Raw genomic sequence first — 27437 nt, 5'->3', positions numbered from 1 at the left:
GAAAAAAAAATAATAAAAAAAAAAATGACCTCATGCTCTTTCTCAAGGCATATTATTTTATTCACCTGCCACAAATGCAGCAGGTGAATTGTGGGTGAGTTGTCTTTCCAGTGCATCACCAAGTCTTCACACAATATCTTATTTATTTTCATCACATTCTCATGCTACCAGCTGCTTATCTGAGCCTGTCCCAAAAGCCATCTCAACTCATTGTTCAGCTTGGTGGAAATACTCCCTAGCGTTTATAATTACTTGATCCTTAGCTCAAGAGCCTCTATAAAAGCTCCACAGCTGTGATCCCTCACCGTCCACAGAGATCTACCATCCTCCTGCAGAATCAGTCACCATTTGCAGAAAGGAAACATCTGACTTGTCTGTGGAAATGAGAAAGCCTTCCCCATCCCACACAACCACTGTGCTGCCTCATCTGAGTGTTATTCAACTTCAAAATCCTCCCAGACAGCAGCATGTAGATGCAATCTCCTTGGAGCCTGGCTATAAAATTAGTCAAGCTCCAAATGAGAGCCACATCAAAACGTTATTATTTTCTGGTATCCTTATGGTTCTGTACTTAAGTGAAAGCACTCAAGCACCAAGACAAACTATCCCCTTTCTAAGGGTTTTTCCCAGACAACACAGTGGAAACTCCACGAGCTTTGAGTCATTGTTTCAGGCTGATTTTTTCAGCAGTGGTTGGGAGAAATGGAGGCTGAACAGGAATTCACCCCCGACACCTGCAAGGCATAGAAACCTGCTGGACCTGGATCTAACTGAGAAGAAAACCCAAACCCACTCTGCCTCCCAGCAATGAGCAAATAACAGTGCCACCAGTCTGAACCAGCAACTAATCTCCTGAGTGTTATGAGTGAACACAGATTTCAAACTGACCCTTGTGTACATACATACAGCATTTATGAGTTAGTTTTACGGCTGAGTCATATCAGCATGCAAGATGGAGTTAATGCACGAAAGCAAAAAGGCTTATTTTTCAGTGCAGAGAGAGGTCATTGTCTGTATTTCAGATTAGGCTTATGTGGATCTAAGGTTTTGGGCTGGGAAAGTTGGTAGTTCACTGCTGCTTTCATGGCCTCGACATGTAGGATGAGTACTGGTGTCAGCAATGTTCACAGGCTCACCTTTCACTTCAGGGCAGCATAGAAAAATGGGAAACAAGGTGGAATGGTTTATTTCTGGTTCTTCCAGACCCTCAGAAATTTAGTATGAGAGATGATGTGTGATAAAACACAGCTTTTCTGATCCACTGGGGTACAGGTACGAGTCACCAGGTGGGGCTTAGGCCCTAGGTTTGGAGGAGGTTAATTTTGGAGGTTAATTTTGTTTGAAGGGGGCAATTTTTGAAAAAAAAAAAAAAAAAAAAAAAAGAGAGCTGAAGAGGTGCAAGAGAGTTAGAAAGCCGGAGAGTCACAGCAGGGCCAGTGCTTGAAAGGACCAGGACCCCAGGCTTCAACTCAGAGCCTCTCATGGTCACTTAGCTGTGGTTAACCCTGGATTTTGATTTAGTTTATTGTAAGAAGAAAAAGGGATGGCGGGACGACAGCTCATTGAAGAACTGCAGAGAAACAGAGCTAGCCTGAGGGATGAGGCTAGTAAAACCATTGTTATTATTGGTACAAGCACAGGTGGGCCTAGCTGGGCCCAAACAGCCTCAGAGCTGCAAGGGCTGAGAAGGGCCAGTTGCTTGTGTGTGCTCTGGGACCTGCTTCTTGCTAAGCTCCTGGTGTAGGAATTATTTATGGACCGACTTTTCCCTGCACAGACCATCTCCATGGCTGTGACCCACAGCCACGCTCAGATGAGGCCCTGGAGCCACCCCGCTCCAGACACCACAGCCAGACGGCAGGAACACGCAAACTGCCATGGAGCAGATGAACGCGCAGAGGTGGAGCCAACAATGTTCATCTGTTATTACTAAATAACAAAGCAGACTGGATGCCTCCACCACAAAACAAACAGGAGCCCTGCCCTTCATTTTGGCCTCGCTTTCTGACAGAGACCTGTTTTTTTTCAGCTCAAAGGCATGAGGGGGAGTAGGAGCTATTTAGTTGAATGCTGAAAATTAAAGTCACCTTAGGATATTTTTCCTCTCAGCATAAGGTTTCCCAGGTCCCAGTTTCCAGCAGATCTCAGCATGATACTGCCAGCAGCTTTGCATACACACACAGAACAGCCTCACGAGCCTGGGGAGAAGCATTTTAGACACTCATGACTGCCAAAGCACATGAGGGTAGAAGGCCCAGCTGGTGGTGTGCAGCGCCAGCCCAGATATAGCTGCAGGCCTCTGAGGAGCCTTTCACGAGGAATGGGCTAAAAACCCACCACAGCAACCTCCCCTCTTCCCTGCCTTCTCATTAAAAAGACAACAATATCAGGAAGATCTCTGAAACCAGCTGTCGGGTAACCCATCTTCTCTTCCTGAATTTTTAGCCAAACAGTGAAATTCAGTCACTGCCACACTTTGTAACACTACCACAATTCCTCCCCTTCTGTTTCGATGCAGCATAGAGAAAAAGCAACGTTTCCAAGCACACGTGAATCCACAAAATTGTTTACACAACTCCTCCCCATTTATTTCACCTGTGTGACCAAGGGCATTTATGACTAAAGCCCTATGAACTTCTTGTGATGGCTGTAAATGCCCCAGTTATTTCCTAAGAGACAGTCTCTGCTGCAAGCTAGGGCTGGGGAACCTCCTTGGCAGCTGAGGTGAGCCTATGGCTGATTTTCCAGTTCCTGTCATTATTTACCTCTCTGCAGCACCACATGGCATCACATTGCCAAGGAATAAGATGCAGTCTCAGAGTCCTGATGCTCAGGTCACTGTTTAGTAACTGGCTGAAGGAAGGAAAAATCCCTATGGAAAATGCACCCCTCCCCTCAAAATCCAGCCTGGCCACACACCAGAGTCTATCCAATTGCTACAGCAACATTTTGCGGACCCACACAATGATCTTGGTTATTAAACTGATCCAGGCTCCAAATGCATATGGGTGAGCAAACTGCCATGTCAAGGCAGGAGCAGAACATGTAGCTGAGGCCAGGAATTGCCGTAGTTGGCTTCACTGCAAGGTCTACATATAATTAAACTAAGGCCCATGCTGTAGTATGTAGGAAATCAGTCAGTCAGCACCTTCCACCTGTCCCTGTGCTCAGCCACATGCCAAAATATCTGTCTACAGCTTGCTATGGCCCAAACACTTGCATGCACTAAGCACCATGGCACATGGCCCATGCACTGATCTCATGCTTGCAGCCAGAAAGGTCAGAGTGGATTTTGTCTGTGTCAGCAGTACCTAATAAAAAAAATAATCATTATAAATAATGTACAGACAATTTTGCAACTTCTCAGGCATGAATGCAAGACAGACAGAAGGCTGCCAAGGTGCAAATCACTCTGGCGAGATGGCTCAACAGCGCCTGGCTGCAGGGACTGGGAAGGGAACAAAAGATCCTAGTCCAGCAACATTAATTTCTTGTTTGTTTAGTTCAGCTTGGTAAAGACCATAGCATCATCTGTCTGCTTTTAAACAGAAGGGTTAGAAGTGCATGAATATCTGATTAGCTGAGTAGTCTCTCTCCAGATCTGGACTTCAGCATCTCTTTAGGATGGGGCTTTTTGCCTGCTCTCTTTAGAGTGGGACCTTGCTGGGAATGAAGAAATCCAATGGTCGCTGGAAACATTGATCTCAGACTCCCTGCAAATCACAAAGCAGAGGGGGAAAAATGTTTTTAATGTTTGTTCTTGCCATAATTCAAAGTACATGAAAATCCAGTAAGATATCCAGGAAAAGGAGCATCTAAATATTGTCTCTTATGCAGGACAAGAACACTTGCCTGGAAGCAATCAGAAGATGCTTGATAATATGTTTGCAGCTATGTCACTAGTGACCTATCAGTCTTCTTACATATGAAGATAGATGTCAAGGCTGAGCCATTGTGTATTCTTGAGATACAAAAGAGAATACTTTGAAAAGTAGTCCCAGAGCACTGCAGTCATCACCATGAGATGAAGCACAATAAGACATCTGAAAAGCTGTGGCAGTTGTTTTATGTCTGATATGTGTTTTTGTGAATAGCAGCTTCAGTAATTTATGTTCCTGGTTGAAAAGCTTTTTGTAGCCTTAATACACACAGTGGTTAACCCTTCTGCTCCTCAGTTCAGAAATCTGTACAAGTCACTGAAGACAAATAGTACTATCCTTGGCTCCACCTCCATTGCCCCTTTCACATTTATGCACGAACATCCCTTATTTTCCATGCACTTAGAATAGATGTATCCCTGAAGCACCGAACATATCCTAAAAGAAGTATCCTGAAGTATCAACACTTGCTTTTCTCTACCCTTCTGCAGCCTAACCCTCCCTCAACTTCACACGTCCTGTTCCTTTGGGGCTCCCTCCTCTCCTTCCTGAGGAATCTATCCTTTATCTTTGCTGCCTATACCAACACTGTCATCCAACCCCTCCCACAAACTTTTTGCAAGGGTCCAATTCTCTAAAAATTAATTCAACACAATTTCCAGACTTTCCTGGGAAACAGAGGTTTTGAAGAATGACCCCAAAAATCTTTCCCAGGCGCAAAGAAATCTAATCTGAGTTGTACCCAGCAAAGGCTAACACTTTTTAGCTGGTGGGGATCTCAACAGAAATATTCATAGTAAAATTGTATGCATGTGCATATACATGAAATGCAGAAAATGATTACGACAACAATATCATACAAAACAAGAACAGAGGGGATAATTTCTTATCACAATAACAACAAGAGGACAAAAATATTTAGTCTTATATGCTGGAAAACAATAAAAGTGTCCTTGCTTTGTAAAGGATTCTGTCTCTTTTGCCTACATGCCTCTCTTCACACTCAGCGTGCATTGACCTGTGCCCATCTCTGCAGGCTTGGGACAGTCACTGAAATCCTCAGAAAGTTAATGCAAAGATACAAGATGCATCAGCATCTTGTAAGGTATTGACACGTTGATGGGAAAAAATGATACAGTAATAAGACTGTATGATGTCCGCAGCTGCCTCTGTTGCATCATGCTGCCACTGCATGTCACTGTTAAGACAGAATGGCAAAGAATGACAGGGATTTCAGGGAAGGCTGTAAAACTCTGGTGGGGATGGACCACCCCAAGTAAGAACTGCCCCTTGTCATACCTTAGTCAGCCTCGCTCTCCTAATGCAAGCCCAGGATTGAAGACCTGAGACCCCATTAATATTTGGGCTAAGTTGAAAGCAGCAACGGAATGAAAACGTGGTTGGAAGAGAGAAAAGGTGGGAAAATAGGTGTGAGGAAAAGGAGAGAGATAAAAGATCATGAGAAAAGAGAGCGATGGTTAAAGAAGACCACTTGCAAGCAGAATTGAGGTTAATTCACTCCCTCTGCCAGCATCTATCAGCAATGGGGGCCTTCTGAATTTTATAACGATATCTATTACTCTGCTAACAAAAAAGCCCAGTTTGCTCAAAATTAACAGGAGCTAAACAGGTGCCATTTCTTGCTACACCTTGCTAGTGCATTCACAGCCCATCAGAACAGCTGTCAACAGCTTTGCAATAGCACAGTCTCAAAAGGCATTACCATCCCCATCCCACCCTGTTCCCTCCCCTCTGCAGCCACAGGAGCCCCTTTGCTCCAGTGCAGGTCCTAGACGATCTCGTGGTTGGCCTTACGTGTTGTTCTCATTCCTAGTTTATGCGATCTGGGAGACTCATTTGAGATTAAACAAAGGGCTAAAGATTAGGTGCTCTGTAATTTAGTACTTCCTTTGCCTGCTTTATGTTTAACAGCTTTTGGCAGAGAACAAGAAGAGCAGCAGCCAAGATGGGCTCTTCCTGTGAATCCACACAACCTTACCAGAAACGAGAGCGTGTCACTTGACTCTAGTTAGCAAGCCGAACTTTTATCCAGGGTCCCCTTCCACACACTGCACTTGCATTCATTTTGCCATCAAGCCATGTGGTTGTTTAAATAGACTCATGGAAAACACATTAAAAAATAAACCATAAAGGAGATCCAGATGTTTTGAAATGCTAAACTTAGTGCCTCACACTCTTCCCTCCTCATCCAGCTTTAAAAAAATTCCTGAAAAAAAAAAGGAAAAAAAAAAAAGAGAGAGAGAGGGAAAAAAAAATACTCAAAGCATTCCTGAGCTGGTTTGTAATGAGCCATTACTTCATTCTAAAAAGTATACTCTAGCACAGACTCAAATAATCAATCTTTTAGCCATAAACACGATTACCAAAACACTTTGAAGCCTTGGATCAGCTTCATGAAAGGATAAAAACTCTTTGCTCTCTTTCCTATTTTAAATAAGAGGCTTGTTTCCAATAAAATTTAGTTTTCACATTGAAAATATACACAAAGAGGCAGGATGATATCCCTGAGCACCAGTCTGAATGTGATGCAGTACTTATACAGACTTGCAGGACAGGAGGCAAAGGCACTTTGCACTTGATTTTAGAAATGTCACGCACAAAGCAGGAGCAACCAGGAGCAAAGGACAGGTCTTAGCTGGCAACTTGTGGACCACCTCTATACCATGAGCTGAAACGCTAACGTGTATGGGCAAACTCTTCCTCTTCTGCCAGCTCTGGTCCACCATGTGACAATGAAGAGTGGGTATCTCAGCAATAATGACATCCTGTCTTTGGTGATATCCTGGTGAGACTGGACAGCACTGCCTCGCTTACCCCATGCACAAGCACACTCGTCCCTTATCACCAGACTAGCATTTCTCATCACCCATCTTAATTATAGGCGTGTTTTGGAGCTACAGGGCCAGAGGGTTGCCAGTTCTGCTCAGTTCTGGAGTCAGCTGCCATTTGCACATTACTCCTACCCCCAGCTCCTATATTTTTCTTCAAATGAAAAGATTTTTAACCTGATCTTATTTCCCTGGGCTGGCCAGGAACCTCCTCAGCTCCATCTCCATACCACAAGTCAGACTCGTAATTAAATAACTGCCTGGCCAAAGTCAGTTAGATCATTTTCCCCCTTCTTTTCCAGGTATTGTCTAATAGTTCCCAAGCTCTCCCCCTATAGTTTCCTATAGCTTTCAGGCAGTCTGAGAAACAAAGGAGATCAAGAATTGTATTTTATAATCCTAGACACAGTAATTGAAGCCTTACCTCCCTGAAAAGTTGTTGAATGCTATTCAGTGGATGAATATGACGAGTGCATTAATATATGCAGCCTTGTGGTCAGCCATGAAAAGCTGTGCTGAGAAAAATGTTGAGACTAGGTCACTAGGTAAGACAACTGGGGTGACTGCCTTCCTCTCTGTGTCCCTCAGGCCCAGTTTCCAGGCTTATTTAGGCACAAATGCCAGGAATGAACTAGTCATTCATGTGACTTGATCAGCTCAGGTGCTTTTGAGAATCCCCTTAAGGTACTCATCGCCATCAGTAACCACTTCACTACCTTTGAAAACCTGATCCACAGTCTCTTTTTTTACATATGGAGAGCAGAAGCTCCACAAGCCTAAACTTCGTAGAAGAGAAAGTGTTTCTAATCAATGAAATTGCCTCACTTCAAATTCATCCACTGGGATACATTAAGATCTATACTGTCAGTAGTTTTTGTGCATAAAAATAAAGGGAAAAAATGTGTTTTTCTAATAGAACTTGCACCCAAATAGTAATTAAAATGCTCCTAGTCCCACAAATTCAGTAATGTCTGCATACCTCTCCTTTCTCTCCTCTGACCCATTCAGAAGTACCATTTTATCCAGACCAGCTCATGTCTCTTATGTAAGTCTCAGACATCAGCGAAGATTTCCCCGATAGGCTTTACTTCACTAAAAAGAAGTGTCCCAGCCTACCTGTCAAAGTAATTTCTCCAGGATCTGGCCCTTTGAGACTTACCATAACTACACACTGCAGATATGCTTCAAAATCAGCTCCAAAACATTTGGAAATTATTACAGCCCGCTAACTCTGTAATTATAAACCGCTGAAATTACTTTGAAGCTTCAGTTAGGGAAGACTAATGCTGCAATTACTCAACAGAGCCATTTGCAACCTGATTATCGATGAGCATCATACATTCATATCTGCGTGCGAATGTGAACTACTGAAGGGCAGGACACTACTAACCACGCACTTCCAGGCGCCTCTTGTTAATATGTTGCTCCATAAAACAATCTTCCATAAACTAAGAAAATAATACATTACATGCTGGTTTAATTGTTAGTTATAGTTTCCTCGTAAAGCAGCATATATAAGAGGGCACTGTGAAAAGCTGGTATGTTTTATATAGGAGGCCAGCAAATTATGGCTCGGCAGCATGGAAATGATTAGCACCTGCACATCGGCACAAAGCAGCAAAGTTTAGAAACCATGATCTCAGCTTTTGGCAAAACGAAGAGCCTGAAAGGTCTTAAGTTTTCCTGGGCAATAAATCCAGTGATTACTGAGATTATATGAACTTAAATTAACTTCCATCATTTTTTTTGTTGCAGCAGCATAAACAATCCTACTCAGACCTTGCCCAGTCAGGCACAACTCTTCAAGGTATTGCTTCTTGTGGAGAGGAAAGATGAGTCACGTAGTAAGACCTGATCCTGTGACCCTTACTCACAAGAATAGACCCTGAGTCTGCAACACATGCTGAGTAACCAGAACTTATCAAATTTTAGAAGCATTTGTGAGGAGAAGAGTTTCTTCAGTAAAAGTCTATTTGTCATTAAAAATTGGAAACTTCTCTCTCTGAATGTTTTTCTCTACTGGAAGAGTGAATGTATTTTCAAAAGCCTTTCAGCAATTTACTGAAAAGCAAATATTTTTGTGGGATATTCTCACAAAATGAAAGCATAATTCAAAATAATTCTCATGTAAAACCAGGGTTTTGGTGTGGGTTTTCTTGTTTGTTTGTTTAGTACCTTGGTCTCATTTTGATTGCTGTTATTTCCAAGATGGAACGTAAAAATCTAACTATAAAAGCAAAGACTGCAGAATTAAGGGCCTTGAGCGATTCAGTCCCTTTCAGCAGAATGCCCTACAATCAATGGGGCATATTTCCCAAAAGGAAGGTGCAAAGGCCACCGTGAGCCCCATTCATGAGGAGCGGTGTTCAGCCCTCTGCGTCACACCCAGCCCATGCAGAGTGCGGGAAGCAATTCACGGGGAAACTTGCTACGTCACGAAGTTCAGTTATCCTCCATTTAGCTGTGCTGTAACTTAGAAAACCCAGTTATCACTGTGGAAAAAATGCTGGCAAAGAGCAGACAAAGCCATGGGTTATAAAACTGGGCAGAACCACCAGTTGTCTCCCGCAGACACGCACACATACGGTGAGGAAGCGGAAGGTGACTTGCAGGTTTGGTTCCACCACTTCTTACAAACACTTTTCCACCAGTGTGGCTGCATGGGCATCGTGCAAGGTCATAAACTCCCGTGTGTTGTGAATATCGGTCACCTAGGAGAGCAGAAAACACCGTTCTTCTGCCTGCCAGTGCCAGGGAGCTTATAGCTTAGCAGGAGACAGAGGACGAAAGCAGCAGGAGAGCAGACAGCGTCATCTTCCACCTCCTGCAGGGAGCTGGGTGAGGACCCAACACCGAACTCTGTACTGCCCGCTGGGGCTGGTGACACTCGATGCAGCAGCTGAGTGCTCTGCAAGGGGGGATGCTCATCCCTGAGCTCACAGGGCACACAGCCAGGCCCCCAGGTCCACCAGGCTCCTGTGCTGTCAGGCAGCACACCAGGGCCCCAGCGCAGGCACCCCTTAGCTCCCGGCACCTGCACACGCCGTCGGTTCGGAGGAGAGCACAGGCAGACAGGGCGTTACTGCCTGCCTTGGACTAGACACCACCTAAGAAATGAAAGGCAGTACTTTCTCCCCGAGTAATGCTGTCACTTTCACTTAATTAAACTCGTTTAATAGGCACCTCCCTCCCTCGCACCTCCCTGTTAGCAGACATCTCATTCAGGTAGGAAGATTAACAGCGTTTTAGTTACTTTGATGTTACCCAGAACAAATTCAAAATTAAATGAATCTAGTTAGTCCCTTCTACAGCACAATGTCTTTTGTGTTACATTACTAGTCATTATTTTTTCTCAGAACCTGTCATGGAAGCTCGAAAGCAACCGGATACTTGTATGTTTTAAGGCATTCAGATCTTCTCAATTAGTGCATCCCTGTCTCAAAGCTTTGAATCAAACCCATGAAGTTACAGGTACTTGTGGAGGGGGAATAATGTCTCCCTGTTCTACATTGTTATGCAAAATTGTCGCGAACACCGGTTTACAGCTCTGTTTATCCCAGAAGCTTATTTCAAAGCCATGTCCTGTTGTTGATAGCTTGACTTTGAACCAGAGTTGATACAGCATCATAGCAAATGCAAACTAAGCCTGTCAGCATTAGGAGAACCACTCAGATATGTCACAAACAGAATGGCAGATTAATAGAGGCTTGAAAAATTAACATTTTTTAGAAGATCTCGTGGGTGGAAAGAACAGAAAAGGATGGGAACAGGATATGAAAATAAGCCAAAAACAAACAAACCCTCTTTGCCTTGGTTTGCTTGCTTTTCATTTTTTATTGGTTTTATTTTATTTTTTTTTAAAGCTCCCATTTTCTGTTTGTTTTGTTTCCCAATAAGATTTTGGAGTCATTCCTGATTTTACCCCACCTTTTTTTCTTCTGAGCACTTCAGCATCACAGTCATAAAACAACAGCACACTGAGAAAATTCTTAACCTCATTATACACTTAAAAAAAAAAATAAAGAAAGAGAGAAACACAGCCTGATGCATTTCAAGTCCATCCTCATCAAAGCATTAGTACCTGCAGCCAGAGCTTTCCCGTGCCCAGACTTGTCCTGGCTCAGAGGAACTTATTTACTGTCAGGTTAAATCAGCTCCCCGCATCCATCTCATCCCGGCTCCTGTTCCTGACCCCGCGTGGCACCATGTGCCCTGGCAGAAGAGCCGAGGGCTGTGCTGAGGCAGAGGCAGCCTGCCCTTGCCAGGACTCCTGCTCCGAGGGCATCGCAGCCGAACCAAAACCATTCAAGCTGTTCCATCTCTGAATAGCCTGAAAAGCAAAGCAGGGCAGGGCAGGGAGAAACCAGCTACAGGTCCCTGTCAAACACCTTGCTCAGCCCAGCTCCGTTTAGACCAGGTGGCTCAGGACCACCGTGCAGGTCAGTTCTGAGCATCAGTGAGGATGGAGACCCCACCTCCTCTCTGGGGACTGGTTCTAATGTTGGACCATCCTCGTGGGGGAAAAAAACTAACACCACAGCAGCAGCTCTAACATCATCAGGTCAGTAAAGGGATTTCCTTGTTAATTTTTCTGAAGTGTGCAATCTAAGGAAGCAATGGTGCAATCGCATTGCTGCTCTAACACCTGACCTTACTGAGCAGGGCTGCCGAGAGCGCGCGAGGAAGAGAAACTATTTGGAGAACATCTTTGCTCGCTGCCCATTTGGTTGCTGAAGGGTAGGTTGTTCCTCTCCCTTGCTGTAGCAGCAAGCTGTTGTTTCACTCCTCCGATAAAGCTGTTGGTGCGGTAAATCCAGCACCGAGGTACGGCGGGTTCAGCAGTGCAACAGTTCACCGAGCGAGCTGTGAAGTGCATCCGTCAGCGCAGACGGCTCGCTGCAGAAGCGACTGCTCAACCCGTTTCTATTAAAAATATGCACAGGAGCTGCTCCTCTCCAAGCAGTTATTCAGATCCTGCTTTGCTCATGAGACAGAAGTGTTTTCCTCCCCGTGGCTCGGCAGAGGATAAAACTTCTGTGGAAGGAAACGCAGCTATTCCTGTGAGCAGGCTCCTCACTGTAAGCCGACCCACTCAGTTCCTCTCCAAATGTTTCATCTGGTCCTAGAGGGGGTTGAAATTAGCTCCTTCCTTTTGGTCTCCCATTCTGAGTAGAAATGTGAAGTAACGGGGAAAAGCGCCTCCTCAGCAGCTGCGCAGCCACATCAGCCTGAACCAAGGCTTGAGCCTCCAAGCTTAAGCCCAGGTTTTCGCAGAAATTGGGCTTAGGGGCTCAACAGGCACACGTGAGCCCACATACAAGCACCTAGACAGGACACAAGCACAGCAGATGTGAACCCAGCTGCCCCAGTGCCGCAGGTATTGCCCAACCCTGCTCAGACCCACCGCCTCCCCTGGGGTCTCCTCGCCGTAGCTGTGGGGCTGCTGCCCCTCACCAGGACACGGAGCTGCACCTCTGCCACCACATTTCCCATCTCTATAAACCAGATCTCCCTCCTTCCCAAGGCGACCCTGAGACTATGTTAATGCTTGAAAATGAAAAATGCCATACAAGCTACAATAATTAAAATTCCAGTTTAATTCCTCTGTGCAGGAGAGGGAGAAGAGGTCTCCGGCACATGTTTTCTCACTACCACAACAGTTTGTGCATTGTATTATAAAATTTTTCAGTGCCATTTATTTTTATTTGGCCTGTGAAATACTTTGGGGAAGGCCTCCTTGTAAATGGCCCATAAAGTTTGACAGGAACTAAACCTCCCGCTGTTTTTGTGACTGATATAAAAAAGAACCAACTTAGTTGGCACCCTTAATGCATGTTTTATGGGAAAAGGAAGACTGTCCCTCTGTAGTAGCAGCCGATTCCTGAGCAGACCAAGTTCAGTCCTGTAAGCATCTTTTGTGGCCTTTTACGAGGTAAGGCTTTCCTTATAAAGTCCTGGCCTCGCCACAAATCCTCTTCCCTCTGGGCTCATCCATTAATAAGCACTTTCATTAAAATTCCACCTTTCCTAGAGAAACAGCCAAGCTAATTTAACAGGAAATTGACTTTCTCCATCACCATCGCGCCTTTGACTGCAGCGACACAAGGCACCTTTGGCCAGAGACACCCCGTCTGTGAGCACTTCTCCTTCACGGACCCATCTGTAAGAGCTGTGTGGTTCCTGGCACTGCTTCAGGAACGAGCAAAGGGGAAGCTCTCAGGACAGCCACTTCTAAGACAGTTGCTTTCAGGAAAACACCCAGAACACCTAACGCGTTGCATCTTCTGCTGTCACCAGCCTTTAAGGGAGCACAATGTGGCTGCAGAAAAGCCCAGGAATAACGATGGGGGTTGGACAATACGGGGCTCTAAAGGACGGGATAGTGATGGCACTGGTCTGAGTGGTTTTGGTCCAGACACACACTGAAACCAGATGGCAAGAGATCAGCTGGAGAGGGACTAAACAAGTGACAGGGTCACTCGGACCGTGTCAGAGCTCTCCCAGCTCTCAGTGCCCTGCAATCTTCTGGGGCACCATCCTCCTGCAGACATGAGTCTGTCACTAGCAAAAGCTCAATCCTATAGAAATAAAAAAAGAAGGAAAAAAGCAGCCTCATGTCACACACGCTATATTTCAGAATATAAATTTCATCAGTATGCCAATATTTTATGAGCAGAGAAGGGATCTGAGTTCATCAAATACATTATCTGCATCCTGTGTATTGGCAAACTTATAGGAATTAATAACTTTTTTGGCTTTATTGTAAAAATCCATTTTTTCTCTTTTGGCTTCCAAGACAAGCTTTCAGGTGGAAGGCAGTACATAACACCACTGTATTTAGAAATGAGAAACCAGAAACGACAGTGACTCCATCTGTCCATAAAGAAAAAAAAAAAAGAAAAAAAAAACATACGATAAAAAATCCATACGAATTTATTTTGCATTCTAGTGACGTATCTCTCTGCATTTCACAAGAAAGTGTCCAGGGAAAATGACAGGTTTATTTTTAGCCTTTCTTTAATCTCTGCAGAGTATAGCAGCAGATTGCAACCCATCATGAGTGTCCCAAACTAGGCTGAGACATGCTACTGAAAAAGAATGGGTTTGGATTGACTGTCATATTGCAAAGATATGGAGATGTTCTTAACAACCAGCCCCACTCCAGCTATAAGAAATTTGATCATATGCATTTCATTCTCAGTGTCACATATAAGTGGGAGATACATTTGTCACTGGATAATAGATTCAGAATTAACAAGAAGAACTTGTCAGGTTTTGGCTGCAACCACTGAAGCTAAAGCCTAGAGCGAAATAAACTGTCAGATCAGAGCTTTGTTAAAAGGATTAAACCCATTCTTAAGGGTGGAGCTGTGGAAAAGCTTTTAAGCTTTGTACTTACACCTGAAAGGTTTTAAACTGGGATTCTAACAAAGACTGACACGAAACAAATATTTTAAAAAACAACAGCTAATTTGACCTCACCAGCAGGCCCATTTCCAGAATCGCTTGCACGGTGAACCCAGCACCAAGCAAAAGCTGCCAAGAAGCCCTGGATCTGTCAGGCGGTCACTAGTTATTGGCCACATTTTCTGGCATCTGCTCAAGTTGCTGTAGAATCAGTAACTGTTTTGTAACTTAGTCTCATTACAGACCTGCTGCAGTAATTGATTTGCACAGTGGCCATGTGGTAACTCATAAAACTTTGCACAGGGGTCCCAATTCTGCAAGTATTTCTTCCTGTGCTTACAGGGAACAAAGCACCCTCTGGAGTCAAGGCATTCAGCCACGTTCCCCGCCTGCAAGCGAGCACTGGGAGGACCAGAGCATTGCATTGCAGCCTTAATGCCACAGAGGATGTTTTCCTACATTCGATTAATTACCAAATTGCACCACATGATGCCCTTGTGAGCGAAGTAGGTGTTACTGTAACGCTCGTTTTGCAGTTAGGGAAGCAGAGCCATGACTCAGAGATGCAATGAGCTGCTCAAGGTCGCACAGTAGCTCAGTCATAAATAGCACCCAGGTGCCCTGCTCTTGCCTAACTCTGGGATTTCTCACCCTGCTTTGACAGTATTTTGGGAGCTCAGCTTCATCTTCAAAGAGGTGTTGAGCCCACCCTGTGTCTGGCCTGCATCTGCTTCACCCACCCCTTTACTCATCTTGCTCCGGGTGCCTCTGCAGCAGCCCCGTGGTTCATTGCCCTCCTGCCACATCCCAGTCCTGTACACAGAAACTTCATAGCACACTGCTGAGTTACGAGCCTTTTACATCTATGTTATCCTCCAATAAAATACAAAGTTGGGTCACTCACATGCCTTGCAAAGCCCAGTTAAAGATTTTCAGTTAGCCGATGGCCTGCTTTTCATCCCCTGTTTGGGCCTAAGGCAAGATTCCTGGCTCCCTGCAGCTGTGGGAGCTGAGCTTTACAGGACTTGGCCCCAAGGATGAAGAGAGCACCAGCTGCAGACTCAATGACTTCACAGGGGTTGCAGCTCAAGGACAAGGTAGAGCCAGAGCAAGCCTGTATCACACAAGTCAGAGCCTTTTCTAGAAGATGAATCCCAAAAAGATTAATTAAAGTTCAGTGAGTCAGAGGCATCAGATAGTACAGCATCAATGGTCTGGGATCATGAGAGCTGAAGTCTAACCTCATTATGATGTTGCTATATTCCTAGATGAATAGGAGCAAGCCTCTTAAATTCTGTGTCTGCCACCCAGTCAGATACGTCTCTATCAGCTCCATCTGGCCAGGTTACCGAGTGATCAGAGCACAGCCTGCTCCTCAGCAGTGCAGCACCCACCACGGCTATAAAGCTGCACTAGACAGCCTCTGACAAGAGTCTCATATTTAATGCTGTTTTTTAAGTACTGTGGGCATTAATATATAAATATATATTAAAGCAAAGAATCCTTGTTTCATATTTGAAGCCAGTTTGGGTCCAAAGAGGCTCATTTGCCCACGGGAGGAAAGACCCTGTGTCATAGCACCTTTTTTAATGATCAGAGCCGGCTGTGAAGAATCAATCCTCCCAACACCTTTAATGATGATGTACCACAACAGCACAGCATCACCCCTTGTGTAAAGCCACGCTGTCATCCCTCCTGCTTTTTACAACAAGCTACTTCATGGCTGGGGGGAGGGGGCGCTCTTTTTGCCTTCCGCTTTTTTAATATTTGAACTCAATTGTGATAACTACTGTATGCTCACTGAGATATCAATATACCCCCAGTGACCATCCCTGCCAGGTAATTAGGTTTGTTGCTTTCACAAAAAAAAAATGAAAGCAAATAAAATATAAAAAAAAGAGTGTAATTATGGTTTGGAGAGCACTGGTCTCAATTTTTCCATTCTCAAAAGTCCTCTAGGGAAACAAAGAATGAGAGCTACTTATTGATTTCATCCTCCCGGCTCACACACAAGACCTGCTGGAAAACAGGACCCCTTGCTAGAAATCACCGCTGTCCTCGGCTCCCCCAGGGAAACAGGGAGGAGGAAGCAGAAGAGAAGGCACTCGAGTTCAAAAGGCAAAAAAATAGAGAAGGAAAAAAAAAAAAAAGAGGGCAACAGCTTCGGCTTTCATTATAAGCGATGTTATATCAACAATGGCTGGGGAACAAAGGAAGCCATTTCCACTAGTTCCTGCTTCAATTAGTTATTTGAACTAGTGAAGATTGTGCCACTTTATCTCCCCCTTGTAACATAATCATTGTATTTTACATCTCATGAGAAAAAAGGCCTGCCAGAGGACATTATCTGGCTCTGGGTCATACATCACAGGAGATAACATCGTTATTCATGTCAGAAGGGATGATCAAGGCCTTCCTGTTTTATCAGCGATTAGCCAGGAAAGAAAAGCCGCTGCTGCTGCTGCTGGCAGGCGGCCAGGCTCTGCGCGCCCCGCGCCGCGGGGAACCGGGGCCACCGCGGGGTGGGCAAGGGGCTGCGGGGGGAGGTGGCCCTGGGAGCCACGCCCTGCCACACCCTGACCACACCCTGCCACGCCCCAGTATATATATGGTATATACCCGCCGGTATGGTGTATACGCCATGAACCCAGCATGACTTCCTGCTCGCTCCCTGAGCTCTGGCACCCTGTCCTTTGGCAGTAACACAGCACCACGGAAACTCAGCACCCAGATCACCAGGCGAGACTCCTCCAAATGGGCTTTTACCATCTTCTCCCACCCAGCTGACTGCAGAAAAGTGCATTAGTAAGATCAAAGCACATTGAATCTGCTGTCTGTGAGCTGGTTAATTCATTAAGGCCAGATTTATACAAGCTTAGAAGGCTGCTAAAACACAAAATCAGCAGTGTGAGTAACAAAGCACAAATGTGTTTAAGGAATATGCAGCCTCCTACTTTGGGACAAAACTTCCTTCGAGTGCACATTTTGGATAGATCTATTGTGCAAGTTTTGTGCTTTCCCCCAGATCATTTGTCATTGGCCAGAGACAAGGAAAGACAGGCAGAAATAGCTATATCAAATCATTCCAATAGTTATTCCAGCAATTTCAACGACAGTTACTCCAACTCAGCCTCACACACAATTATGCTGTTGCAGCAGCCAGCCTGAAACTGGAAGAGTGTTAACAGCAAAAATAAAAAGTGTGAACCAAAACTTATCAAGCATTGCGATACGTTAAAAAATAATAACAAAAGAAAACTGAGACCAAATGCCATTTCCCTTCAAAGGGAGATAAAATTAAACGTGACTCAGCAGCTATGAGTCAGGACAGGAAACTTGTCACAGAGCCAGTGATTGTAGCTCCAGTGGAAACGGGCACGAGGGCTCCCAATTGCTATCGCTGCTGTGTTCATCACCCCAGCGCTGCCAAACCTGACGCATGACCCGCCTGCAGAGCCACGCGGGACAAGCTCACTGTGCAGAGCTTAGCAAAGTCAGATGTTCCTCCAGCTGAGTTATGAAAAAATATAACTGCTCAAGCAGCCCACAGAAGTGAGCCAGGTCAAGCAAGCACAGCTGGGGATCTTGTAGGTCACGGAGCTAAACAGAAAAACAACAAGAGGGGAGCATCACGCAGGAGAGTTTGGGGACAGGGATTTTTTAGAACGGGTTGCACCAAGGGGCTGGGCACACGGTGACCTGCTCCTGTCTCAGATGCTCAGAGCAGTTCTTCCCCCCAGCCCATCCGCACGGTGAGGGTGTGGGTATAAAGCAGTTGCCTCCAGGTGGTAGGCAAAGGGCACTGTGAGCCTTCCAGCCCCGTTGAGGCTGAGTACAAAAGGACTTTCTAACCATAGGACTTCTTAGGGGCACTCTGCACCCAGGACCAGGACAAACCTCTGCTCTGCAGGCCTCAGCTGATACCCAAACTGTTAGCCAAATCGTGGGAAGCTGTGCTGTGCAGCAGGAAGCTACCTCCAAAGTCAATCATCAGGACTAAGTCGAACTGACAGTTGGGCTTCCACCCACAGACATCCTGGGCAAAATACAGTCCTCATCATCTTACTAGAAATCATGGGATCCAGGCTGGGAAAGGCTGGCAAATAAGCTCATATGAGCAGTGAGCAACCCATGCAGTGCTGTTTTGGAGAAAGAGCCAGGAGATGACTATCTAGATAGAAGAATTCATAAAGATTCACTACAGAGATCATATAAGCCCTGCAACCTTTAATAAAGCAATTGTAATTACAGAGGATTATTATTTTTTGAAATCAACTGTTTCAAGTGCCAGCTATACAAAAACACAGTTGCACAAGCTGCCAAGAAAGAATCAAGCAAAGTATGTAACTCTCCCAGTAATTAACATTCATTAGGGCTTATTTGCATAAGATCCCTTATCAGATCTAGAAATGCCAGCCCTGAAGAGCTGCCCAGTTTGTCCCTTGGGCATACTATCCTTGCTCACATCCTGTCAAGCCCTATATCCAAAGGCCTCAGAACTCCAGCAGAAAGGCACGGTACTTGCCGCCACACGAGGACTCTTATCAAGCACGTAGCAAACCCCTTATGGAGCACAGCAGCAGGAGCTACAAAGCAGAACCCATATTAACTAATTAATATTGCTCAGATACATCAAGAGTGCACTCTAATCTTTCTTTTCTCTTCAAAGGTGGCCCAGACCATCCCGCTGGTAGAGTCCTCCCAGGAAGCAGAAGCAAAGCCTCTCCTGCAGGATTTCTCCGTCTCCCCGCAGGCGGTTTCCCACGGCCCCCAGCCCCGCGTCCCACCAGCAGCACCGCCTGCAGAGCTCCAGCCCCAAGTTAACGGCTTCAGCACGGCTGCTGGGGCTCCCTGGGGGCAGAGCCAGAAGCACGGGGCCGGATCCAACCTGGCAGGGCCAACCTGAGCGCAGCCCAGCCTGTGATCCGAGCTGGAAAGGTTTGCCATGGATAACTACTTCTACAACTGCCCTACAAAAGCTATTTGGGGTTGTGTAATGGGTATCCAAATACCAAGGAGATGAAATCCATCTGCACGAGTTCTCTTTTTTTCTTTTTGTGGATGAATAGTGCACTATAGGAACTGTACATAGTGCTTCCAGCCAAGCATGTTATTTTGCATGGGCCGCACCACATGGATATTTTTATTGCTACACTTCATAAAATATTTCTGAAGTTTCCTGGAAGATACTGTTTCACATGCCACCAACAAACACAAAGCTTGCTCCCAGCAACTCCCGCTACACATGCGGTGGAAGGGAGGAAATATATCACCTAGAGCCTTTTTAAAGCCAATTCCTCCATGCAGTGCAGAGATAAGAGCCATGGCTCGCGATGGATGGGGCCGTGACCAGAGTCCCGCCCATGCAGAGCTTTCCCAGACGACTGCATGCTCACTTCATCAGGGGGTTTCTTGGATCTCACAACCCGTGGAGGACAGTTTCCCACAAAAGCTTCCAGATACACTCTGCCAACACCATGCCCTCCTACCACAGCCTCTGCCTGTGGGCATGCTGTGACCGTCGCAGCCATCTCAGCACCTCCATGTCAGTTCTGACCTCTCTGTTCTGTGGCCAACAAACCTTCTCATGGACTGGAAACCAGCTTCCCCATCCCCACTCCCTTCAGTGCCTTGTCAGCACGCACAATGCAGAGAAAGTGCTCCCGTGTCAGCCCCCAGCTTGTATTGCCAGTGCCAAAGTCCTCAGGGGAAGTCATATCCTGCTGCTGACGCTCCTCCTCACCCTGGGGTCTTCACTGAGAGTCCTGCAGCAATTACATGTCAACAGGACAGAAGAGACCCCCACATACACATATTTCAGCCCAGCCTGCTTGCACACTGCTCACCAATGGGGTTTCAGACCCTGGATCTGCTCCCAGGTGCCCACCTCCAGCAGACAGATGTAGCATCCCAGCCCCTGCCCTGGGGCACCACCTCTCCACCCTAAACCACCACTGCGGGGGTCAACAGCCACGGGGTTAGCCCAGCAGCCTGAGCTGGCAGCTGGGGAAATGCACTTAAAAAAAAAAAAAGGCAGTATTTTAAATAAATAAATGCAGAGTGATGGCTCTGCTAAGAAGCGCTGCCGTCAGGCAGCAGCTTGAAGAAAAACATTGTCTGGTGAAAAAGCATTTCAAGTGCTTGTTTATTCACCGATTTCTTAGATGATTATCAGCTTGGTGTGGTTTAGCAGGGCATATAAGATTTCTGAAATATTTACCCTAAGTCTCATACTATGAGAAAATAATTGCTGGCTAATAATACAATGACATTTAAAACGCACTTCAGAGAGGATATTAATGAAGATATTCCCCAACTTCTAAATTACGGCTATTGATTATATCTTTGTAATGAGGATGGATAGGATTTCAATTTCAGCACTAACCTGATTGCTGAAATAATTGAATGGAGACGAAAACACTTCCCCATGTCAGTTACCTTTTGCTTCTTTAGAAGTGTTGGCTTTGAAGTACTTTAAGGGACTAGTAAGGTCTTAATGAGAGCATCCCAAATTTCTCCTTTATGTTTCAGTGTAGCAGCAGATATTTCCTCAAAGATTTTTTTTTTTTTTGTAAATTTATTGTAAGTCTCTCACAGAAGAGTATGGATCTTTGTATGGGATATCTAAGCCTGAGAAATTGTTAATTTTATGAGCTTTAATCGATGTTTTTACCACTGAAAATCTGAGGGGCTTCAGACAGGATCTAACTGTGGGGGAATATAAATAAATAAATCTTGTTACTCTATTTCCTTAGGAACCAAAGGAAGACCAGAAAAGACCAGTGGAAAGGAAATAATCATCATAAGTATAGACATGCAAAACTTCTTTATTCTGTTATTAAATGATTATTTCATTTGAATCCTTATAATGTCATGGAACAAATTACTACAAGGACAAGGTCGTTGTCCCATTGTTGCTGGTTAGCCCTGCCAGTTCAGTTAATAACTCCCTCATGGATCTGAATGCAGATACCAGAAAAGAAGAGGCTTATCTTTGCAAGAGTACAAATGGGGGGAAAGGGAAAAAAAATGCTTGTCCATGTCTCTGAAATAGAAGCACAGATTTATCAAGTCCTTTCTGCTAAGAGAGCGTTTGCCACAGAGACATAATTCCTTGAGATTAATTATTGTGAATAAAAAACATGAAGGATGACAGCAAGCAATGCTGATTCCGCGCTCACCATTGCCATCCTAGTCTTGTTCGTGGCTCATATTCAGATCCCCTTGCCTTTTTCTTTGTTCTCGTTTCACCTGGAGCTCACCCACTAAATAAAAGAGTCTACAAATACTTAGTTTCTAACTTCCTATTTTATCCGACTTCCCCATAACAAAGTACTTGAAAACACCATGCTCCGTAAGTTAAGGTCACATCTTTCTCTCCCTTTCCTGGTCTTACAGGTGGTACAAACCTCTAAATTTTAGATCTTTGGGAAAGCAGAGACAGGGAGCCACAAATGTGGGCACCATCGGCCCCAAAACTTGCCAGGTCTCATGCCCACCGGGCTGGCTGCACACAGCAGCCCTGCAACGTCGGGGGGACAAGGCTGTGAGCCCAGGTCACGTCACAGCCATCCCAGAGCATCTCCTGGCCCACAGGGGGCTGGAGTGGAGGAGGAAGAGGAGTTACAGCCCCAAACTGCTCCACCAGCTACCGGATGGAACAATTCAGAGCAACCACACAGCCCCATTCAAAACTGGGAGTAGCTTTCCACAATTATGTTCCTGCAAACCACAGGTTTTAGGAAGATAGCTGGGACCAGATGCTCCGTGACTTTCCACCCAGCACTACACTGTCAGGGTTATACAGGATTATTTTTATAGCCCCCAAAAAACTCTGCCAGCACTGAGGGGAGGAGGGTACTTATTGCCAGGAGGGAGGTGTTTAAGGTGGGAGCAAAGATTTGTGTGGCTTTTTTTTGCTGAAGACTTTGCATATGCGATCAGTAGCCAGAGGATAATTTATTGACAAAATTTGTGGCAGATCAGACAAGGTGTTTGTGAGATATGGGACTTTGAAAAATGAGGTGCAATTCAGTCTTTGAAATATTCCTCTAACAATTTATCGTAGAGCCATATCTCAAAACCTACTTGGCCTAGAAACTTCAGGTTTGTTTTATTCAAGAGTCCTTGGCTAGATTCAGTGCACAGGAACAATTCAGATAAGGTCAGAGCCATATTTACTGTAGGCTTCCCCCCTGAAGTCTTTTTTAAAGAAAGAAATATCTTTAAAACCTCAAATATTCCTTCAGCCTAGAAAAGACATAAGGCAGACATCGCCTTGATTTTAGCAGGGGTTAGTTAGTGTGGGAACACAGTAGCAACATTCAGGCTATTTTTAAAAGAACAACAAAAAAAAATACAAAGCCTGCAATTGCTGAGAGGATGATTTTATCCCAGGTTTATGGGAGTTAACGTAGTTAATTGTGTTCTTTTGAAAAGGAGAGAACTCAGAAGTTCCAGAAATCTTCCTCGGGACATGGCACCTCCGCTCCATTCCCAGCATTTAGCCTGTCACCTTATCCCAGCCCACCTCTCCAGTGTCAGCTCCAGCTTCCAGCAAGTAAAAGGTGCTCAGGCCCCTGGAGTTGGGGTGCCAAAAGTAGGGGGATGGCTTCCAGCCCCTTCCCAGCACATCAGAGAACATCACCCAGTTCTCTCTCCCAAATCCTCACCCCACATGTGCTGCAGGGAAGCAGTGTCACGGGGAAGCAACGCCACATGGCCCTGAACTATCCCAGCAGGGTTTAAACACAATTAATCCCCCAGGCAGGCTCTGGGTGCTTGAAGGAGCACAGCCAGGCTTTGGAGCAGCTCCGGCAGCACCTCACCCAGCCCCATGCACACCTCCCAATCCAGCTGCCCTGCAACACTCACAGGGAAGAGCAAGAGGAACCTGCACTGTTAAACTTAGACCCACAAGGTGCCCCAACTCCTGGAGACCTAAATGCAAGATTTCCCAGTCAATGCTTTGCTTAAGAGGCAGGCAGATAGCCACCACCAGCCCAAGTACTCCCTCTCTGACCCTTTTTATCCCCCACTGCTTTACCACTGCCATAAGAGCTGCCCATCAGCACCTGCCTGCCCACCTCACCTGCCCCTCATCTCTATTTTGCCCTGGACCAGCATCAGCTGCACATTGCCATCCATGGCAGATGGATTACATTTCTTTTGACCTTACAATTTCAATAATCAGGTAGGCTTTTCACCTGTCAGACACCTTGACAAGCAAATTGGTGTTGCAAATAGGAAAAAAAACAGCAAGGAGGGGCAGAAAGACAGTGGATTGGGTGAGGAATGACAAGCCTTTTCCTATCTTGCCCCAGGTGAGCACTGCAAATTGGCAGCAGTAGTAAGGGAGTCACCCAGGGTTACCATGCAAATAATTGAGTATTAACAAGCATCCTTGCATTGTTTCATCCATAATGTATAATTAACCCCTTGGAGCCAACGAGTCTGGCACTGTCATTGTTAGGGCTGATGTAAAAGGCGGCGTGGCATGTTGCACTGGGAATTCCTAACAGCCCACCATCAAAGGTTTAATCATATGCAATTTATGCTTTCACAGTTTATTATATATTGGAGCTTGTTGGAACCTCTCCTGTTATCGTGCACCAACATGCAACAAATCTGTGTAATCTCCAGTTGAGAGCATTGTCTCACAAGTGCCCTTTCTCCATAGGAAAAAAAAAAAAAAAGGCAGTAACAAGATATTTTTAAACAGTCTAGACTGTAAATTGAATAGGAGGAGGCGGAGGCTGAGAATGAAAGATATGAATGTAGCTCCTGTAATATAGGACAGCACATATACAGAACTTTAACTCTTGCAGCTGTTTTGGAACACCCAGAGGGAAACCCAAAAGCAGACATTTAACTCTTCTGGGCTCCAAAATACTTAAATATGTATATTACTTTTCCCAGATGCCATTTGTTCATACCCAACATGTGCATTGTGCCAGCAGGTAAACAAATCAGGTAACAGACAAGGAACGTTCACACTTTCAGGATCATTTTTGCACTGGTGCTAGTGATGTACCTTTAAAAGACAAGACAAAAACCCAGACAAAACCCAGGAACCAAGTTTCTCACATAATCAGCTAAGGCAAGGACATGGGGTTTAAATATTGCAGAAAATGTCATGAAACTCATGGTCTGGTTAGCAGAGAACTGGCGGAAACTGAAGTATCAGCAGTATCAGTAACTACTAAAGGTACTTTAGTGCAAGGACTTGATGATCCTTGTGTGTCCCTCCCAACTCAGGATATTCTGTGATTCCAGGACTCTACTTGAGTGATTTACAGCAGTCTGCTGAGGCACCTGCTTCCAAGACAGCCCAGTCTGGGCCAACATCTGATCTACAGAAAGCAGGCAGGCTGCAGGGAGGGAAAATGCAGTGTTATATTACAGATGAGGAACAAGAAAATTAAGTGACTTGCTTTAAATCACAGGCAATACATGAACAGAAACAGGGACTGAATTTAGCCCTTGTAAACTTTCATTCGAGATTATTGGCATAAAGCTGCCTTCTCTCTGCTCAGTGCCAGAGGAAAGCTCAGAAAAGTCACCCAGAGGTCACAGTGTTGAAAACGACAGGACGTCCCCCACATAGCACACATAAATAGGTCCTCATTACAAAATGTAGCAGGACGCTTTTCACATTATCACCTTTCAAAGGTAAGGTCTCAATACAGGCAGGGATGCTTCCAAACAGGAAGGATTTACTGACACTTGCAGTGCACCAGGCACTGAACAAGGAATTTATCTTTGCTTTAGTGATGTGACCGGAGGAACGGGACCGTGCTATCTCCATGCAGGTCTTCAGGTGACACATGAGTTCCTCCAGCAGTGACTGCAAGAGACAGCAGGATCGCATGGTGCAACATCTGCTGTGGGAGGTTTCTTCTCAGGGGATGACTCAGCTCTTCTGCTTTCCAATCTGCGGTGGAAAAGAGAAGAAATTTCAAATTAAAAGGTTAATATGTGGAGAAATGACAAATACACCACGGACTACTTCTTACCATGTGCTTGTCCTGGGCAGGTTACAGAACGCTCCCCCTGGGTGCCCTTTGATGCAGGCTGGACAGATGTCCATCAGGAAAGGCCTGGGTACAGAATTACTCCTGTCTCAGAAGAGGAAAGGTTAAAGGACTGCTCATGATTTCTCCAGCCTCCTTGTTCTACACAGGGAACTAATAAAGAGATGGCAGAACAAATCCATCATGACTGTGACAAGGCAGTGACAGGCTGTCAGGAAGAGGCTGTCCTGGGGGTGGGTACAAGCGCCGTTTCGCTGGGGATGGATGCTGTCTCCTCTGTGGCTATTCTCATTCAAAAAGAGAAGAAGGAAAAAAAATCAGAGCTGGGCTAAACATCACCATCCCAAAGGTGGAGATTTGCAAAGAACTTTTCCAGCCTCTGTCCAACCGCAGGGCTAAGAGCAACAGGGAGCAAAGAAGGGATTGCCCCTTGGACGAATCCCAGCGAGCCAGCAGGATTATTGGCAGCCATGGTAAAGGTGTCTTGAAATTATGGAAAACCATCAGTAGTGCTGAATGCTTGCGGTTAAAAAAAAAAAAAAAGTTGCAAAGAATCCAGCCAAGCAGGCATATTTCTTGGTTCCCACTTGCAATCCATCTCACACATCCCTCCTACGGGGCTGTGCATCCTATCTTTACATCTTGTACAACCACCTCCTTTCTTCCTGCAGCGCTGTGCTGTGGGTGTGCACCGTGCTACCAGGGCATTTTCCCTGCTGGGTGGGAAGGAGCTCTGTGCTCACTGCACTGCAGAGCAAGCTCTCACGGCAAAGGAAGCAGCGGTCACGGAGGAATCCTTTGCCCCTGCTCACCCTCGGCTCCACTTTCGCACTGGAAAGTGCGGTTCCAACGAGTGCCCTCGCTTCCCACTCCCACACACCCTCCCTGCTGGATCTGCATCAAAAAGCAAATGCAAGAGGCTAGACCGCTTGGTGCGACCAGACGGCAGCTGTAAAGGGAGAAGCAGCGGCGGGATGCTGGTGAGCCCTGGAATGCCATTCATCTCAGCTGGGGCTGTAAGCGAAGCCAGCTGCTGCTTAGAGGTGGTCTGGAGGGTTTTGTGGGGACCAGCCCACCTCTCCAGCATTTTATCCACCACGACTTGGATTCCAGCCTCAGCTCTTGTCTTCTGCGCCAGAGCCAAGAGCAGAGCCCTTCGCACCTCTCCCAGGATGGTCAGAAAATGAGGGGAGCTGCTCTTCCCTAGCCCTCATTCACAGGGCACCACTACCCCACTCACAGAAGGGGCGTCTCCCCACACCCCCGAGACCATGGCAGCTCATCCCCAAGGTGCTGGGGAACACCAGGGTGTGGAAAAAACAGGCTCAATACTGGAAGGATTGTCTGGAGAGGAGTTTTTCAATGATGGGTGAGTTCTTGTCATAGCATCATTGGTCAAATAATTGGTCAAATAATTGGTTAACTTATGAACGTGGCAATTACTTTAGGCAATAAGCAGTTAATTTCAGTGTGGCGTTCACTTGCTTTTCCCCTGACGCCAGGAATGGTCTAAAATTATTCAAGGCCCAACCTCTCCCTCACCCTTTGCACTTCAAATTTCTTTCTAAGCCTTGCAATGTAGGCTAATCCAGCAAAAGATGCAAAGAAGAAACCTCAGCTCATCCCTGTCCTAGATGTAGTTAATTGCCTCTAAGACAACTCCACCAAGAGAGGAAAAGACAGACTCCATAAGTGAAAAGCTCTTATGATTTTTGCAGACCTCTCAGGTCTTTACACATACTTTTTCCACTGCTTTGAGCAGCTACTGTCACATCAAAGTTCGTAACATCAAAGTTCATAACAGAGCTATCCACCCAGGAGCTAATAATTCACATATCTCACAACGAGGAAGTAATTTGGGCTTTAAACTCCCAGTTCTGGGATCCATGTTAACAAGGCACTTTTCCCAGATCGTTCCTTGTGTATCGAAGCCGTCTCCCTTTAATGCGAGAAAGGCCGTAGCCAGTCGAAGATGCACCCGGAGGAAATAAATCATTAAACTCATAGCATTCCAAAAAAATTAATTCCCTCTAGAATAAGCAGGGCTGATCTAATCTCGTCCGTGTTGGTTTCTGCTGCCAGCCCTGAAGACACACACACACAGAAATTAAACATTCCCCTGCCCTTCACAGGGACTCTGGCAGAGCGAAAAGGCTTTGTGGCTGCGTCACATTCGCTCCCTGAAGCCTCTTCTGCTGGCATCTATTAAGATATCTCTTGATTAGCATTAGCTACATTATACTCCAGTCTTTTCATAGGCAAAGCAGATT

General features: G+C 45.6%; 2 long non-coding RNA genes across 2 annotated transcripts in view; both read right to left on the bottom strand.

Annotated features, from left to right (window-relative positions):
* The window catches only part of LOC121079559, a 206735-nt gene extending 199412 nt beyond the window's left edge, over positions 1 to 7323 (bottom strand). Inside the window, exons 1-2 of the long non-coding RNA XR_005825087.1 lie at positions 7152 to 7323; positions 5878 to 6105 (exon numbers count right to left, since the gene is read on the bottom strand). This is a non-coding gene — a long non-coding RNA (uncharacterized LOC121079559). The remainder of the gene's footprint in view (positions 1 to 5877; positions 6106 to 7151) is intronic.
* A 13633-nt stretch (positions 7324 to 20956) lies between these two features.
* Positions 20957 to 27437, bottom strand: part of LOC121079635 — a 96198-nt gene continuing 89717 nt past the window's right edge. Inside the window, exon 4 of the long non-coding RNA XR_005825117.1 lies at positions 20957 to 25067. This is a non-coding gene — a long non-coding RNA (uncharacterized LOC121079635). The remainder of the gene's footprint in view (positions 25068 to 27437) is intronic.

This window comes from Cygnus olor, chromosome 17, assembly GCF_009769625.2.
Source record: "Cygnus olor isolate bCygOlo1 chromosome 17, bCygOlo1.pri.v2, whole genome shotgun sequence".
Lineage (NCBI taxonomy): Eukaryota > Metazoa > Chordata > Aves > Anseriformes > Anatidae > Cygnus > Cygnus olor.
Note: the sequence above shows the minus strand (reverse complement) of the source record. Positions and strands in the feature narration are given on the sequence as shown.